The sequence below is a fragment of the Sturnira hondurensis genome, unplaced genomic scaffold, assembly GCF_014824575.4.
Source record: "Sturnira hondurensis isolate 20B ecotype Veracruz unplaced genomic scaffold, ASM1482457v3 Scaffold0024152, whole genome shotgun sequence".
NCBI classification, from domain to species: domain Eukaryota; kingdom Metazoa; phylum Chordata; class Mammalia; order Chiroptera; family Phyllostomidae; genus Sturnira; species Sturnira hondurensis.
The window spans coordinates 5,222,061-5,237,522 of record NW_028096783.1 but is presented as its reverse complement, the minus strand read 5'-3'; the positions used below and the strand labels follow the sequence as shown (position 1 = coordinate 5,237,522).

Genomic DNA, 15,462 nt, shown 5'->3' with positions numbered 1-15,462 from the left:
GAAGAACACAAAAAGTGAGGCCAACACGAAGCAATACTTACAGCTATCCTACTACCCCACAGAACATGCATTGTAAGGTCTGTGGCAGGACTGAAAATAACCCCCCAGACTGGCCTCAAAATCTCGAACAATGCCAGGAAAAGGGTGGTAGATGGGGTAAACGTACAAAAATGAGAATTTTGAAGAAAAGGAAGAAAGCTTCAGTAATCACTTTGAATGTCTTAAGTTAATTGTACTCACTTCTTTATTCCTCCAAACCTTTTATTAGACTTTTAAGTGAAAGGCATTGTACATGAGGGTGGCTAAAAAACAGCCATAGCTCTGAGGAATTTATAATGTGTTTAGGAAGCAAGAAGTAAGCACATAAGATACAAATTAAATACTCGAAAAATGTTATTATTACAACAAAGCAGAACAAAAATGCTGCAGGACATTTACAGACCACAAAAATCACTTTCAAGTATGATGGTCAGCAGGGAAGAATATGTGCTTTTAATTAGCTCTAGTTCAGGGACTGGCCCATGGGCCATGGGACACCTGTTTTGGTGTGGCCTGTGAGCTAAGACTTGGTTTTTACATTTTAAAACAATAGAAAATTTTCTTCTCTTTTATGGCCAAGTAGTATTTGGCAAAACCATAGATGAACCTGGAGAACATTATTCGAAACTAAGTGCACTAAGCCAGTCAGAGAAAGATAAATACCATATGATTTCACTTCTCTGTGGAATCTAATGAATGAACTGAACATGCAAAATAGAGAGAGACTCATAGAGAGCAGACTGACTGCCCTGGGCTGAGTGGGGGCAGGGGTAGGAGGTGGAGGGATAGAGCAAAAAGGAAAAAGCACTCTTGGACATAGACAACAGTGTGATGACTGTGGGCAGAGGAGGTGTAAAGGGAATAAATGGCAATGGAAAAAAATACAAGAAAAGAAAGTAGATACTAAACAATTTTTAAAAATAAAATAGTTGAGACTTCCGCCAAGATGGAGGCATAGGTGGAAACACTGTGCCTTCTCCCACAACCAAGTTTGACTACAACAAAGGTTTGAAGAACAAAGACACAGCCAAAGAACAGAAAATTGAATTATACGGAAGTCCAACAACAAACCGTTCTACCAGGACGGTAAGAGGGGCGGAGCCAGCAGCGGAGCAGGGTCGGGCAGGAAAGATCCCCAGACCTAGGCGTGCAAGTAGCCCGGACCCAGTCAGGGTGTGGGGCAGACTGACTGAGGTCGCACATTCGCGCACAGTGAGACGGACCACGCAGGCCCCAGGGAGCAAACGGAGTGGTGGAGGGCTAATGGTGGTGGCACACTCACATGCAGTGGGATGAAACTCGCAGGCCCCGGTGACGGTGGCAGGTGCGGCACCTGTGGGGACCGTGGCAGGAGGCAGGAGACAGGACGCCATTGTTCCTCTTTGACCCCGCCCCCACATACAACGTCACAACACAGCGACTGAGTTGCCCTGCTCTAGTGAAGACCTAGGGCTCCGATCCTGCTACGTAACAGGCACAAACAGCCCAAAAGATGGCGCAAAAACTCAAAGTCCCAGAGCCAATAACTCTAAGTGACCAAGAGATTGCCAGCCTCTCAGAAGCACAGTTCAAGACACTGTTTATCAGGATGCTCACAGAACTGGTTGATTATAGTCACAAATTAGAGGAACATATGAAGGCTAAACTAATTGAAATGAAGGGAGATGCACAGGAAACCAATAGTGATGGAAAGGAAACTGGGACTCAAATCAATGGAATGGACCAGAAGGAAGAACAAAACATCCCACCAGAAAGGAATGAAGAAATGAGAATTCAAAAAAATGAGGAGAGGCTTAGGAACCTCCAGGACATCTTTAAACGTTCCAACATCCGGATTATAGGGGTACCAGAAGGGGGAAAGAAACAGCCACGAGTGGAAAACTTATTTGAACAAATAATAAAGGAGAACTTCCCCAGTCTGGCAAAGGAAATAGACTTCCAGGAAATCCAGGAAGCTCAGAGAGTGCCAAAGAAGTTGGACCCAAGAAGGAACACACCAAGGCACATCATAATTACATTAGCCAAGACTAAAATGAAGGAGAGAATCCTAGAAGCAGCAAGGGATAAGGGGACAGTCACCTACAAAGGAGTACCCATCAGACTGTCAGCGGATTTCTCAAAAGAGACCTTACAGGCAAGAAGGGGCTGGAAAGAAGTATTCCAAGTCATGAAATCCAAAGACCTACAGCCAAGATTGCTTTATCCAGCAAAACTTTCATTTAGAATGGAAGGACAGATAAAGTGCTTCTCAGATAAGGTCAAGTTCAAGGAGTTCATCATCACCAAGCCCTTATTATATGAAATGCTAAAGGGACTTATATAAGAAAAAGAAGATGAAAAATATGAACAGTGAAAGGACAGCAAACTCACAGTTATTAACAACCACACCTAAAACAAAAGCAAACCAAGAGGACAGCTAGATTGGGAGTGGAGCCACAGAAATGAAGAACACATGGAGGGTTAGCAACAGGGGAGTGGGAGGAGGAGAAGGAGGGAGAAGGCACAGAAAATAGCATAGACAGTAGGTAGAAAATAGATAGGGGGGAGGGCAAGAATAGTGGGGGAAATATAGAATCTAAAGAACTTGAGACACGTAGTTATAAACTAAGGTGGGGAGAATGGTTGGGGAGGGAGTGTGTGGGTGGAGGGGAATGAGGGGGGGACTAGAACAACTGTAATGGTATAATCAATAAAATATATTAAAAATAAAAAATAAAAATAAATAAAATAAAATAGTTGAAAAACCTCAGAAGAAGAATATTTCGTGGCATGTGAAAGTCCTATTACTTCAAGGTGACACTGAATTGGAATACAGCCGCGCATTCTCCCTGCAGGGGTGGAGGTCAGTAGTTGCGACAGGGACCACAGGCCACAAATATTTACTCCCTGGTTCTTTATAAAAAAAAGTTTACCAACCCCTGCTCTAGAAGGATGGATAGGATTTTAGTGGGCAGAACTGGGGGAGGAGAAAGGAGCGGGCAGAGAAGATAAACATTCCATCCACTCAAGAAGTGAAGGAGTACAAACATGAAGGAGAGCTTGTGACCGTTGTACAACAATGGGAAGACCAATTTGGCCAAAGCAGAGGGTCCAAAACTCAGTAAATGTTACTGAGCCATTTTCACTGTTATGGTGTATAGTAACAAGAATTCTCCTAGCTAGTCTGTGAGATTGGTACTATTATTATCCCCATTAATAAGGAAACTAATGAATGATTTGATAAACTAAGGCTTATAGAAGTAATGGGCCCAAAGCCACGGCCAGGCCACTGAGCTGAGCGAGCTATGAACAGGTTCCTTTGTCCCCATGCTGTTAGTGCTGCAGCGTAGCAAATCTCCATGAAGGGAAGGGAAAACCTCTACAGAGGTCAGTTAGGGCAAAACTCTCAGTGCTCTCGAACACAGGTGTAAAAGAATACAATTTTTATCTGTAGGCCATGATTCTTTTTTTTTTAAGATTTTTTATTTTATTTTATTTATTTATTTACCTTTAGAGGGGAAGGAGAGGGAGAGAAACATCAATGTATGGTTGCCTTTCGTGCATCCCCTGCTAGGAGTTGGCCTGCAGGGAACCAGCCTGCAACCCAGGCGTGTGCCCTGACTGGGAATTGAACCGCAATCCTCTAGTTCGCGGGTGTAGGCCATGATTCTTTAACTGCGTATACAAGGACAGTTATCCAGCCCTGGCTGGCGTAGCTCAATGGATTGAGCACAAGCCTGTGAATCAAAGGATCTATCAGGGCACATGCCTGGGTTGCAGGCCAGTTCCCAAAAGGGGACACACGAGAGGCAACCAACCATACATTGGTATTTCTCTCCCTCTCTCCTTCCCTTCCCCTCTAATGAAAAATATATACAATCTTTTAAAAAATAAAAATATTAAAAATATAATAATAATTTTCTAAAAAAAGGACAGTTATCCTACAAGCTGGTCCCAAGAGTTCCACACTTAGGATGAAACTATTATGGCCTTTTCTCTTTTTTTTTAGCACAGTTTGGTGGGTTTTTTTAAAGATTTTACTTATTTACCTGGCTGGTGTAGCTCAGTGGATTGAGCGCGGGCCTGCAAACCAGAGGACTGCGGTTCGATTCCAAGTCAGGACACATGTCTGGGTTGTAGGCCAGTTCCCAGCAGGGGATGCATGAGAGGCAACCATACATTGATATTTCTCTCCCTCTCTCTTTCCCCCCTAAAGATAAATTTAAAAATTTCTTTAAAAAAGATTTTATTTGTCAGAGAGAGGTGAAGGGAATGAGAAAGAGAGGGAGAGAAATATCAATGTATGGTTACCTCTCATGTGCCTCCAACTAGGGACCTGGCCTGCAACCCAGGCATGTGCCCTGACTGGAAATTCAATGGGTGACCCCTTGGTTCACAGGCCAATCCACTGAGCCACACCAGCCAGGGCAGTTATGGCCTTTTCCTAAATTGCAGGGAGAAACACTTATGAGCTTGATTTTCTCAACTTTAAGTTTCTCCCAGAAACCTATCTCAAACCTTTGAAAAATGGTAGATGACAAAAATCAGGCCCTGGCCAGGGAGCTCAGTAGGTTAGCTCATCGTCCTGACAGCCAAGGTTGTGGGTTTGACCCCTGATCAGGGGGCATGTAAGCACCAACCAATGAGTCCATCACCAAAAGGAACAACAAATGGATGTTTCTCCTTCTCTCTCTCTCCCGAATCAATTTTTAAAAAAACTTTTAAGTCAATGAGTAAGTAACAGGCCAAATTTGGGAAAATTCAGTTGCTTATGCTTAGCTCAACTTTTTTGTTGATAGATTATGCACTCAACAGTTGTCATTTTATTATCTTAAGTTCAAATGAATTATGAATTGAATACATTAATTCAGTAACAGTTAACTCAATTATCTGGAAGTAGTTTTAACATTAAGGTGTTCTTCAAATGAATGATAATGCTTCTGTGAGAGCTAACATAAGCCCTAAAATAAGCAGATACACCTTTTAGTAGAAACTAAAGAAACAAAAAGGTAAACACATACAAAAAAACACATAAAAAAATGTATAATGACAGTGCTACTTGGGAACACTCACCCCTACCAGACTGTCCAATGCCACACTGTTCAAAAGAAACATACAAACACACATGCAAGCCACGTGTACCAGTAAATTTTTTTAAAGTAAAAAACAGGCTAAATTAGGCGTGGCTGGCGTGGCTTAGTGGATTGAGAGTGCCAGCCTGAGAAGCAAGGGGTCACTGGTTCCATTCCCGGTCAGGGCACATGCCTGGGTTGCAGGCATGGTGCCCAGTGGAGGGTGTACGAGAGGCAACCATGCACTGATGTTTCTCTCCCTCTTTTTCTCTCTCCCTTCCCCTCTAAAAATAAATAAATAAAATCTTTTTAAAAAATGGCTAAGTGCATTATATTATATTTTATTTAATACATGCAATATACTATTTCAACATACAATCAATATTTTAGAAATAGAAGTATTGGAGTTTTCTCACACTAAATCTCAAATTGGGCATGTGAATTCACATTCACAGCACTAGCCATGTTTCAAGTGCTCCACAGACCATACTGGACAGCTCAGATCTACGGAACAGATACTCTGAAGATCACAGCAGGAAAGAGGCTATGGACGGTAACCAGACACTGAAAGTCAAGGGCATGGGTTAAAAAAAACGGAGTATTTAACTCTGATAGTCTCATGTTAAAATAACGGTGCAACTAAGAAATGAGTAACAAACAATATATCATTTTAGCAGTATTAACTTTATAATGATTGTTTTCACCAAATTGTAACTGCCCTTGCTATAGTTGTGATTTAGGATTATCTGTAACCTCCCTCCTCCCTTTCCATTTTCTCTCCCCTTTCCAATTCTCTAAATTACTTCAAAGTCATCAAAAAACACCTACGTCCAGGTGCTTTCCACAATCGGAACAAACTTGAAACACAGGTATGGGCAATAGAAAGCTCTTGCAGGATTTTGCAAAAGGATTGGAAATAATGTTTCAGCACTAACCATGAAGCATCAATGTCACAAAGGAGCTGTCGGAAATAAATTGGAAAGGCACCAGTTCAGAATGTTACACATTAAGTCTGGAACTAGGGTTACCACACTGATAATAAAAGGGCAGAGTCCAGATATCCTTTAGTAATGATTCAACCAAATCATGTAAATAGCATAACATCAGAAGAGGGAGACGAAGGCTTCAACAGAGAGTGACCCAAATAATAAAGTCAGAAAAAGTCACCTCCCTGCCCTTACCCCAGTACTTCAGCAGAATTTGAGCAGAACCATTCTGCAAAGATGTGGTTGTACCAAACATATGGTTTTTTTTTCCTCAACTCACTACTGTTGCTACACCAGACCAAATTCTCATTTGCTATGATAAATGTAAAGGAAATTTATAAAAGTACCTACAATAGATTTAAACAGTAGTTAATAAATTCTGCTTGTGAAAAAACATACAAATTGCTGGACAGGGTGTGTCTACACATTTTCAAAAGGAGGTGGGGTGGGGAAAACCATGTATTGTAGTGATAATAGGTCAAAGTACATCAACCTTCTATTTTAAAACAAGGTCTGACTAAACAGAACAAACACTGAAATGACAAGATGTTTAATAGTTCACTATTTTTACCAAATGAAATTATGTAGTTTACCAGTACTTGCACTGTAAAATTTTTAAGGAAATCAAAATTATGGCTCATTTCTCAACTCTTTGAACAATTCTGCTTGTTGCTCAGAAACCTATCCCAGTGGGTTATGCATGTAAATGGTAAAAGGAATCAACTATTATAATTCTTTTAATTCAAAGAACTTCATGATACCCCTTCAACTAATGGAGGAAACTACTGAAAGTGGCAAATTATCACTGAAGTCATAAGGTATCTATCTACTTTTTTAAAAAAAATAGATACAAAAACCATGTACCATAAGGACAAGTTTGTGAAAATGTTTTTATGCACACATGAGATTTGAAGCACAGCAAAGGACCAGCAGGGATTATCTTTGGTAATTGTACTTCAGGTAATTTTTTCTCTATTTTCTATGTTTTCTACAATGATCAGAAAAATTTATACAAGTAGAAATTGAAGCAGCACCAATTTATGATTATGTTGGATTGATCTGTGCTCCCTTGTATCACCATAATCTCTAAGCAAAAAGCCTGTAGGGCCCTTCAAAGACACGGACTTTGCCTTATTTATGATACATTCTTGATCACATTCACATGCACCATACGTATACAATGCATAAATTAATATGCAGTGGAGCGCGCTACAGAACATTAAACCAAAAATGGCTCATTTAGAAAAACAGCTGTTTAGCACCCTTGCAAAACAGAGCAGAGCCAAGGGTGGGTGCTCAAGGAATAAATGTGTAATAGGAGTCACGAGGTGGAGAAAATGTCTTGGTCCAAATTTTAAAAATGTAAATCTACTCCTAAATTTTACACTTTAAAATAGTTCATTTTACGACAACTTCAGCTCAATTTATGAAAAGAGTAAACCTATAAATTACTTCCCAAATACACCAGTTTGAATCCATACTGCTTTAAACCTGGCTTTGCTCCAACCAACCTTGTTTTTGTTTCTCACAGCAACATGTAAGTATTGTTAATCGAGGTATATAGAAGCCATGGTGGTGCTCGGGGAGAGGGGGTGCGGGGGTGGAGTGGAGAGCAGAGTACTAAAAAGATACAATATACCTTCCTGACTTCGATGAGTTTAAAGCAATAATGGAACGGGTCAGAGAGGCCACAAAATAATTCCGAGTGACTTTGTTTTTAGTAAAGGTAAACGCTGTGGAGTTTGAAAGAACTTTGAGGGGTGATGAGCCAGCCGAGCAAGATTTGAACAGGCGAATTAGACAGGACTGAGCTGGGTGGAAGTCAGCATACATTTAATCCTGGATGACAGCACCCCAACCAAACCTCCTTGTGCTTAAACGTACACAAATATCGACCGAAAATCGACTGAAACCCAGCAAATCCAAGCCAGGCTAAACACGCACGCACATGAAATGCAACAGCTGTGCGTTCACTTAAGAGACACAATACCTAATACCTGGCTACGGACTAACAAGTGCTTAATGAAAGTTGGCGATCGGCTGGAAACTGTAACATTAAGCGGCTCCCCAAAGGCCTATGACTCCCGCCTTTGCACTCGACAGACGCGCAGGTGAACCTCAGCTCCGCCCAGCCCACCCCGGGCCACAGTTTCCCGAGCCTGACCCCAACGGGCCACCTCCAAGCTCCTCCAAGCGGGGCCTCCCCGGTCTTGGTGACGCAAAATTGTAAATAAGGAATGGGACACCAGCAATCAATGGCAGGTGGCGGCGCGGCCTTATAAGACAAAGCAGGGAGCCCCTTCCGTGGAGCCCTTCAAGGAATGGGTTCCCTGCCCACCAGCCCCGAAGACCGGTGCCGGGCCGCCACCCACGCGTCGTCCCCGGGCCTTGGCCGCGGGAGACGCCCCGCAGCACCCCGAGCGCCCGCCCAACCGCCGCCGCAGGAGCGCGCTGAGCGCCCAACTGCCGTCCCGGCCCAACCAATGCGGGTAGGGGAGGAGAGGTGCGCGCGGCCAGTGGAGCATGCGAGCCACTCCAGGGTCGCAAGGAGGAGGCTGCGCGTGGAGAAGGCAGGGGCGAAGCGGCGCCGAGGCCATCGCGGAACGCAGCGCCAGGAGGGACTCCTCTAGGGGGGTTTGCCCCTTTCCCCTTAGAAGGTGCAGATGTTTGACCCCCCCCACCCCGAGTGAGGTGCCGCGTCCCAGCCCTGGCTGGACTGTACCATCGGGCGGTGCCGCCGGGATTTCTCCCCCCCACCACCACCACCATCAATCCCCCCCCACCCGGGTCCGCGGTCGGTTGGCCCCGGCCGGGCTCTGAGACGCGGAAAGAGCTTGGCGCCATTTTGGGTGGGACTAAGCAAAGACGAAACACCCTCCCAGTCGATGGGGTACTCTGGACGCCGGCTTATCCGGTTCCCTTAATCCTGTAGGTACTTACACGAGGTTGGGTGAGGGGAGCTGGAAGATCAGCGGGTCCCCGATCCTCTCTCCCTAGGGGTGATGGAAATCAATCCCCCCCCGCCACCTCCAGGTGGTTCTTCCCGCCGCAGAGTGGGAGCAGCATAAAAGGCGGGGCGTTATTACCATAATCTGCCTAGCAACCTGATCTCGGCGTTATGTGATTGGCTGACTCTGTAAACCCCTTGCCTGGCCTAGAGACGAATAATGCTGGGGCGAACTGACAGGCCCAGATTTAAGACTCGTGACGAAGATCCCGAGACGCTAATTCAGTCGGCAGAGAAACCAAAAGGAGATTCGCACAATGGCCCAATGAGTGAAGGCCTCTTTATTTCGTGCTCTGCTGTTCCTTTAAAACCCAATCAAAGAGCGAGTCTCAGGCAGCGTTCGTCTGCGTTCATACTCTAAGCCAATCAGAAAAGCTGACTCCTAAGGTTCAGAGTCGCCCGGTCTTTGAGCGTCCCGCGGGCTCCGGGACCGGTAAACGGCCGGCCTCCCGGCTCCGGCTGGAGAGGTTGGACTGCAGGTCGGGGTTTCAAGCGAGCCCTCCTCACCCGAGAGGCCCGGTGTCCTGGTGCTCCGCGCGGAAGCCCACTTCCTAGCCTCGGGCTCTAGGGTTGCTGGGGTGTGCGCGGGGGCCCAGCGCTCCTGGGGCTCTCCACGCTTTCATCTCTGACCCGCTGATTCTGTTCAGTCCCCGCCAAACCCTGGAGCGCCTCACTGCATCTTTCCCCATATGTTCCGAAAAAGAAAATGATTTTTTCGGAAATGTGAAGTATTATTCGACACTGGCCAACCAGTGATTTAACTACTTTATTAACCTCAGGATTCCATATACTACCGTCCCTTAATATTGCCTTCTCAAAGGGCCACCGAGTGCATAGAAATAAGCTCAAGCTTTGGAGCAAGAAACCCAGCTGTATTACCCTAATGTGAATGGCAACTGGAGAGACCGGGAAACTTCTACCTTCAGGAAGCATGCCCGTCCGTAACATCTACGTGGCTACGTTATTATGAAGATTAAATGAGATTCCAGTGTAAAATAGCACATTAGAACTTAAATTACGGTAATACATCAAATTACTAAATTATGGCTAGCCAAGAAAAAAGTAGAAAATATCTGGGTGGGGGAGGAGATCATAAAATTCACTCAACAATATCCTCTTTCCTGTTTTATTTTTTTTAACTGGAAACAAAGTTGGAAGAATGGGAGAACGTGATGTTTTTAAAACTTCAAGATAGTTGACTACTTTGTAACCAATTTTGCAACTACGCCATATCTTGTTCCTCCACAGACTCATGTGCATGCAGCACTTGACGTGGAATAAAGACTATCAGTAAACACATGGGGAATTTAATTGCAAAGAAGTGTGAATTGGGGCCTGATAAGCCAGAGCTTAGCATTCATTGTAAGAGATGCTATTATTGTTCAGCTCTTATCCAGCTAGATACTATTATCCAGCTCTTAAATGGATCTGAAAGTCAGATGCCTTAGGGAAGACTGTCAGTTAAGAGTCACTCTAATGTTCCCCTTTAGTGTGGGGGTAGATAATGCCAGAGGTCTGGCAAGTCCACTCTTCTACCCCTTAGCCTCTAGAGAGAGCTTCCCCCATCCTGAGATTTGACATTACATCCTCTCTGATGAACTGGACCAAAAATGACACCAAGGAACCCAGAAGGGAAATTTGCCATAAGGAAATGAGGATATATGGACTGGAGGACCGGCTCACCCTCATGGATTGGGGAAATGGTCTAAAACTTCAGAATGCACAAATACTACAGATAGGTCCCACCCCAGAGATTTATTTTATTCAGAAGGTCTGTTTTAAAACACAGGACTCTGGCCCTGGCTGGTGTAGCTCAGTGGTTTGAGTGCAGGCCTGCAAACCACAGGATAGCGGTTTGATTCCCAGTCAGGGCACATGCCTGGGTTGCAGGCCAGTTCCTGGCAGGGAACACACCAGAGGCAACCATACATTGAATTTCTCTCTCTCTCCTCCCTTTCCCCTCTAAAAACAAATAAATAAAATCTTAAAAAATAAAACACAGGAATCTGCATGTTATATAAAAATTTTAAATAATTTTTAAGTTTATACAGAGTAAAATTCACCCCTTTCAGTGTACTAGTAATCACTGACTATGCACTATGTCCAGTCACTGTTCTAAACAATGAGGATAGAATGGGGACACTTCCTCCAAAAAGTCCCTGCTCTCTTAGACCTTACATTCTACTGGAGGCAACAGAAGAAAATAAATAAGATAATTCCAAGTGATGGTTGGTGCCATGAAGAAAATAAAGCTAGAAAATGCAAAAAGGAAGGGAACACTGGCAATTTGAATAGGATGTCAAAGAAGTCCTTTCTTTTTTTTTCTTTTAAATCTTGGACTTTTTCATCGAATCATCTATCTTACTATAAGTACTATATAAAACATTACTACATATTATTTTTATTATTTTATCTTTTCTTAAATATTTTTTAATTTAATTATACTAACATCTGAGCTAAGACTTGGGTGATGCACACAAGCCACCCATGTTAAGATCTTGGAGAGCATTCCAGTCTGATTGAATGCACATGTAAAGGCATGAAGGGGAAAAAAATCCTCGCATGCACGTATTAATTCCTTCTTCCATTGAATGATGCCAGGCACTGTCATAGGTGCTTAGGGAAAACACAACACATTAAAAATCCCTGCCTTTAAGGATCTTTTGCTCTAACACACTGAAAAATAGTAAGAAGGCCAGATTTGCTGGAACACAAGAAGAGGAGTATCATACTACAAGAAAAGTTGGGGAGCCCTGGCTGGTATAGCTCAGTAGATTGAGCGCGGGCCTGCGAACCAAACAACCGCGGTTCGATTCCCAGTCAGGGCACATGCCTGGGTTGCAGGCCAGTTCCCAGCAGGGGGTGCATAAGAGGCAACCATACATTGATATTTCTCTTCCTCTCTCTCCTTCTCTTCCTCTCTCTCTAAAAATGAATAAATAAAATCTTTAAAGAAAAAGAAAAGTTGGGGAAATAGGCAAGGACCAAATCTTATAAGGCTTTGAAAGCTGTAATATTAGAGTTGTTATTGTATTCTAAGTGCAATTTAAAGTAATTGGTGGTTTTTAGCAGGGCTATGATGCCACTTAAAAAAAAAAAAACTCTGGCTGCTCTATATTTGAGGAGGGGATAAAAACAAAGACAAGGTGGGTAGTAAGGAATGCGTCATGCTCTAAGCAAGAAATAATCTTTTTCGTAATCTTGACTAAAATGGGGAGTAAAACAGTGTAAATGGGAACGAGTGTAGGAACAGATATACTTTGGAAGAAAAGCCACAGAACTTGTGAAGCTAGTTCTAATGGATGAGCTAATGGGACAGAGTGTAGATTTCTAGTGATGACAATGGAGTGATAAAGTTGAGACTTGAGTGACTAAGTAACTATTGAAGCCTTAACTGAGAAATGGCTGGATCAGTAAGAATTCTGTCATAGTCGTGTTAAGTTTCAAATATCTTTTAGAAATCCAGCTGGACACATAGGGCAATTAGAACTCAAGGAGAGATCTGGGCTACAGTGTAATTTTAGAACTCATCAGACAGTAAATTGTATTTACATGGGATTACATGAAGTCTAACTAGTTAAGGTCATCATGAGGATTAAATGAGGGAGATAGCATGTAGACAAGAAAGTCTAGGACAAAGCTCATGGAAACAGCTGAATTTAGAGATGAGACACAGGAAGGAGCCAAAAAGAGACACTGACGGCCAATAAACTAGAAGAAGAGAAGAGGATGGTGTCTTAGAAGCCAAGGGGAGAAAATGTAGTAGCCAGCTGCAGCTGATGTTGCTGAGGGTTAAGAAAGATAAAGACAGATAACCTGTGTCCTGGCCAGGTAGGTCAATTGGCTGGAGCATTGGCTCCATATGCCAAGGCCGTAGGTTGGATCCCTGGTCAGGGCACGTACAAGAAGCAACCAATGAATGCATCAATAAGTGGGACAACAATCAATCTCTCTCTCTCATCAATTTAAAAAAAAAAAGATAACCTGTGGATCTGGAAAAATGGAGGTGGAAGCAGCTTCAGGGGAGCGTTAGGAAACTCAGGAGTTACCGAAAGAAAGAGTGAGAGGTGAAGAATACCAGGTGTTGCCAATGTGTAGCAGATAAGGTAGGTCAATAGAAACAACTAGAATGTTGTGTGTGCTATTTTTAAAAGACTTTTTAAAAATTGTGTAACAGAGTGAGGAATCTACAAAGGTTTAAAAAAGTCAGTGAGTAACATAGAAAGTTGGTCATTACAGAGGAAAGCACACTGATAAAAGAAATTCTCAGAAGAAAAAAAATATTTGGCAGCAACTGTAACAACTCTTAATGTTTTTTCAGGCAAGAATTATCAATGGCCCTGACTGGTGTGGCTCAGTTGGTTAGGTGTCCTCCTGCAAAGCGGCAGGTTGCCTGTTCGGTTCCTGGTCAGGGCACAAGCCTATAAGCAGTGCATCAAAGACAACTTCAGATCAATCAAAGGGAAACTGAAGAACAGAGTCCAGAAATAGTAAAGCCATTGATGACAGGGGCTGTGGAGCAAATCGAGCACAGCCTCGATAATTTCGAAACCCGCAGGTCCTTCATGGCAAAAAAATGTGAATCCAGATGGTATGACTGATCTGTTGAACCAGCAGAGGACGGTGTGACCGCACATCGATTTTCTTTAAGGATGGTTTAGGACTGGGACAATGTGAACAAATTGGGCAATTTGGATCTATCACCTGTCATGATAACTGGCCTCTGTTTTTCATCCACACACCAGGGTTAGGATAAATGGGACTGATGTTACCGTGAACGCTTCATTTATTTTAACCTGCGTTTATTTGGAGCAGAGGCATTGTTTTCAAGAAAAATATGTCATATAGGTTGTCTGAAAATAAAATGCATTTTAAACTAATAAGGGGCTTTCAAAAGAATTCGCCATGATGGGGTATCTGCTTTTGTTTGTGGCCCAGACTCCAAAAGATCTTAAGTCACGAAACTGCATATGACTTTCAGTTCAAACAGCTGCAGTCATGGATGCCAGAGAAGGGATTGTAAAGGAGGTGCTATTCAGAAGAAGCCTGGGGAGTTCATAAGAAGAGAGAGAAGCCACATAAGGGCTTTAAATCAAGTTGTTTCTCCATGAAATACAGTCAAGGAAAAAGAAAATGCATGAAATGGAAAAGTATATTCCATCACACGTGGTTACTTTAAGAAAACACCCTTGTGGCCCTGGCTGGGTAGCTCAGTTGGTTAGAGCATCATCTTGATATGCCAAGGTTGCAAGTTCAGTCCCCAATGGGACACACAGAAGAATCAACCAGGGAATGCATAAATAAGTGGAACAACAAAAATTGATGGGTCTGTCTCTCTCTCCTCCCTCTCTACCTTTTTCCATCCTTCTCAAATCAATAAATTAAAAGAATTTAAGAAAAAAGAAAACATCTTTATGAATATGATTTGGTTTGAAATTTTAAACCATAATTTAAATGTCATTATGAGCGAAGCTGTGCAAGCAAGAATTATTATTTTTTCTTGGTCACAGAGAACATTTTATTAATTTGACCCCAAAGGCAAGAGAAGTAAAGACAAAAATAAATAAGCAGGAGTGTGTCAAAATGAAAAGCTTCTGCTCAGCAAAAGAAACCGTCAACAGAACAAAAAGCCAACCAACAGAATGGGAGAAGATATTTGCAAACAACAGCTCTAAAAAGGGGTTAACATTCAAAATATGTAAAGAACTTACACAACTCAACACCAAACAAGCAATCCAATTAAAAAATGGATTTTAATTTTTTTAAATCCCTGGCAGGGTAGTTCAGTTGGTTGAAGCCTACACCAAAACGTTGTGGGTTCTATTCTCGGTCAGGGCACGTATTTTGGTTGAAGGTTCCATCCCCAATTGGGGTGCAAATGGGAAGCCACCAAAAATGTTTCTCTGCAAGCAAGGATTATTATGGATATGAGTACATTGTGGTTCCTCTCATTTGTAGAATCTCATTTAAGAGTAATCATTGTGCGCTGGCCAGGTAGCTTAGTTGGTTACAGTGTCAACCCTATGTGCCAAAGTTCTGGGCCAAGGTTGCCAGTTCAATCTCTGGCAGGGTACATGCGAGAAACAACCAATGAGTGCATACAGGGGTGGAGCAGCAAATCAATGTCTGTTTGTCCCTCTCTCTCTCCTTCTCTCCTTCCCCCCGCTCTCTAAAAGTCAATACATAAAAGAGAAAAGTAATCATTGTGAGAAGTTTTCTCTTAGAAATACAGTGTCAACATATACCAGCAAATTAATAAAAGAGAGAAACTATGACATGTAAGGATGTTAGAGAGCCTCCAGCCAAATCACATCTCCTCAAACGTTAAAAGAAATCATACTGGAGAAAAATTTATGAATATAATGAATGTGGACAAACC

General features: G+C 42.8%; 1 protein-coding gene across 1 annotated transcript in view; it reads right to left on the bottom strand.

Annotated features, from left to right (window-relative positions):
• PRDM10 (PR/SET domain 10) overlaps positions 1-9,263 on the bottom strand; it is a 95,221-nt gene extending 85,958 nt beyond the window's left edge. The window contains exon 1 of the mRNA XM_037038174.1: positions 9,017-9,263. The gene's annotated coding sequence lies outside the window, so the exon portion shown is untranslated. The remainder of the gene's footprint in view (positions 1-9,016) is intronic.
• Positions 9,264-15,462: the final 6,199 nt, after the last annotated feature.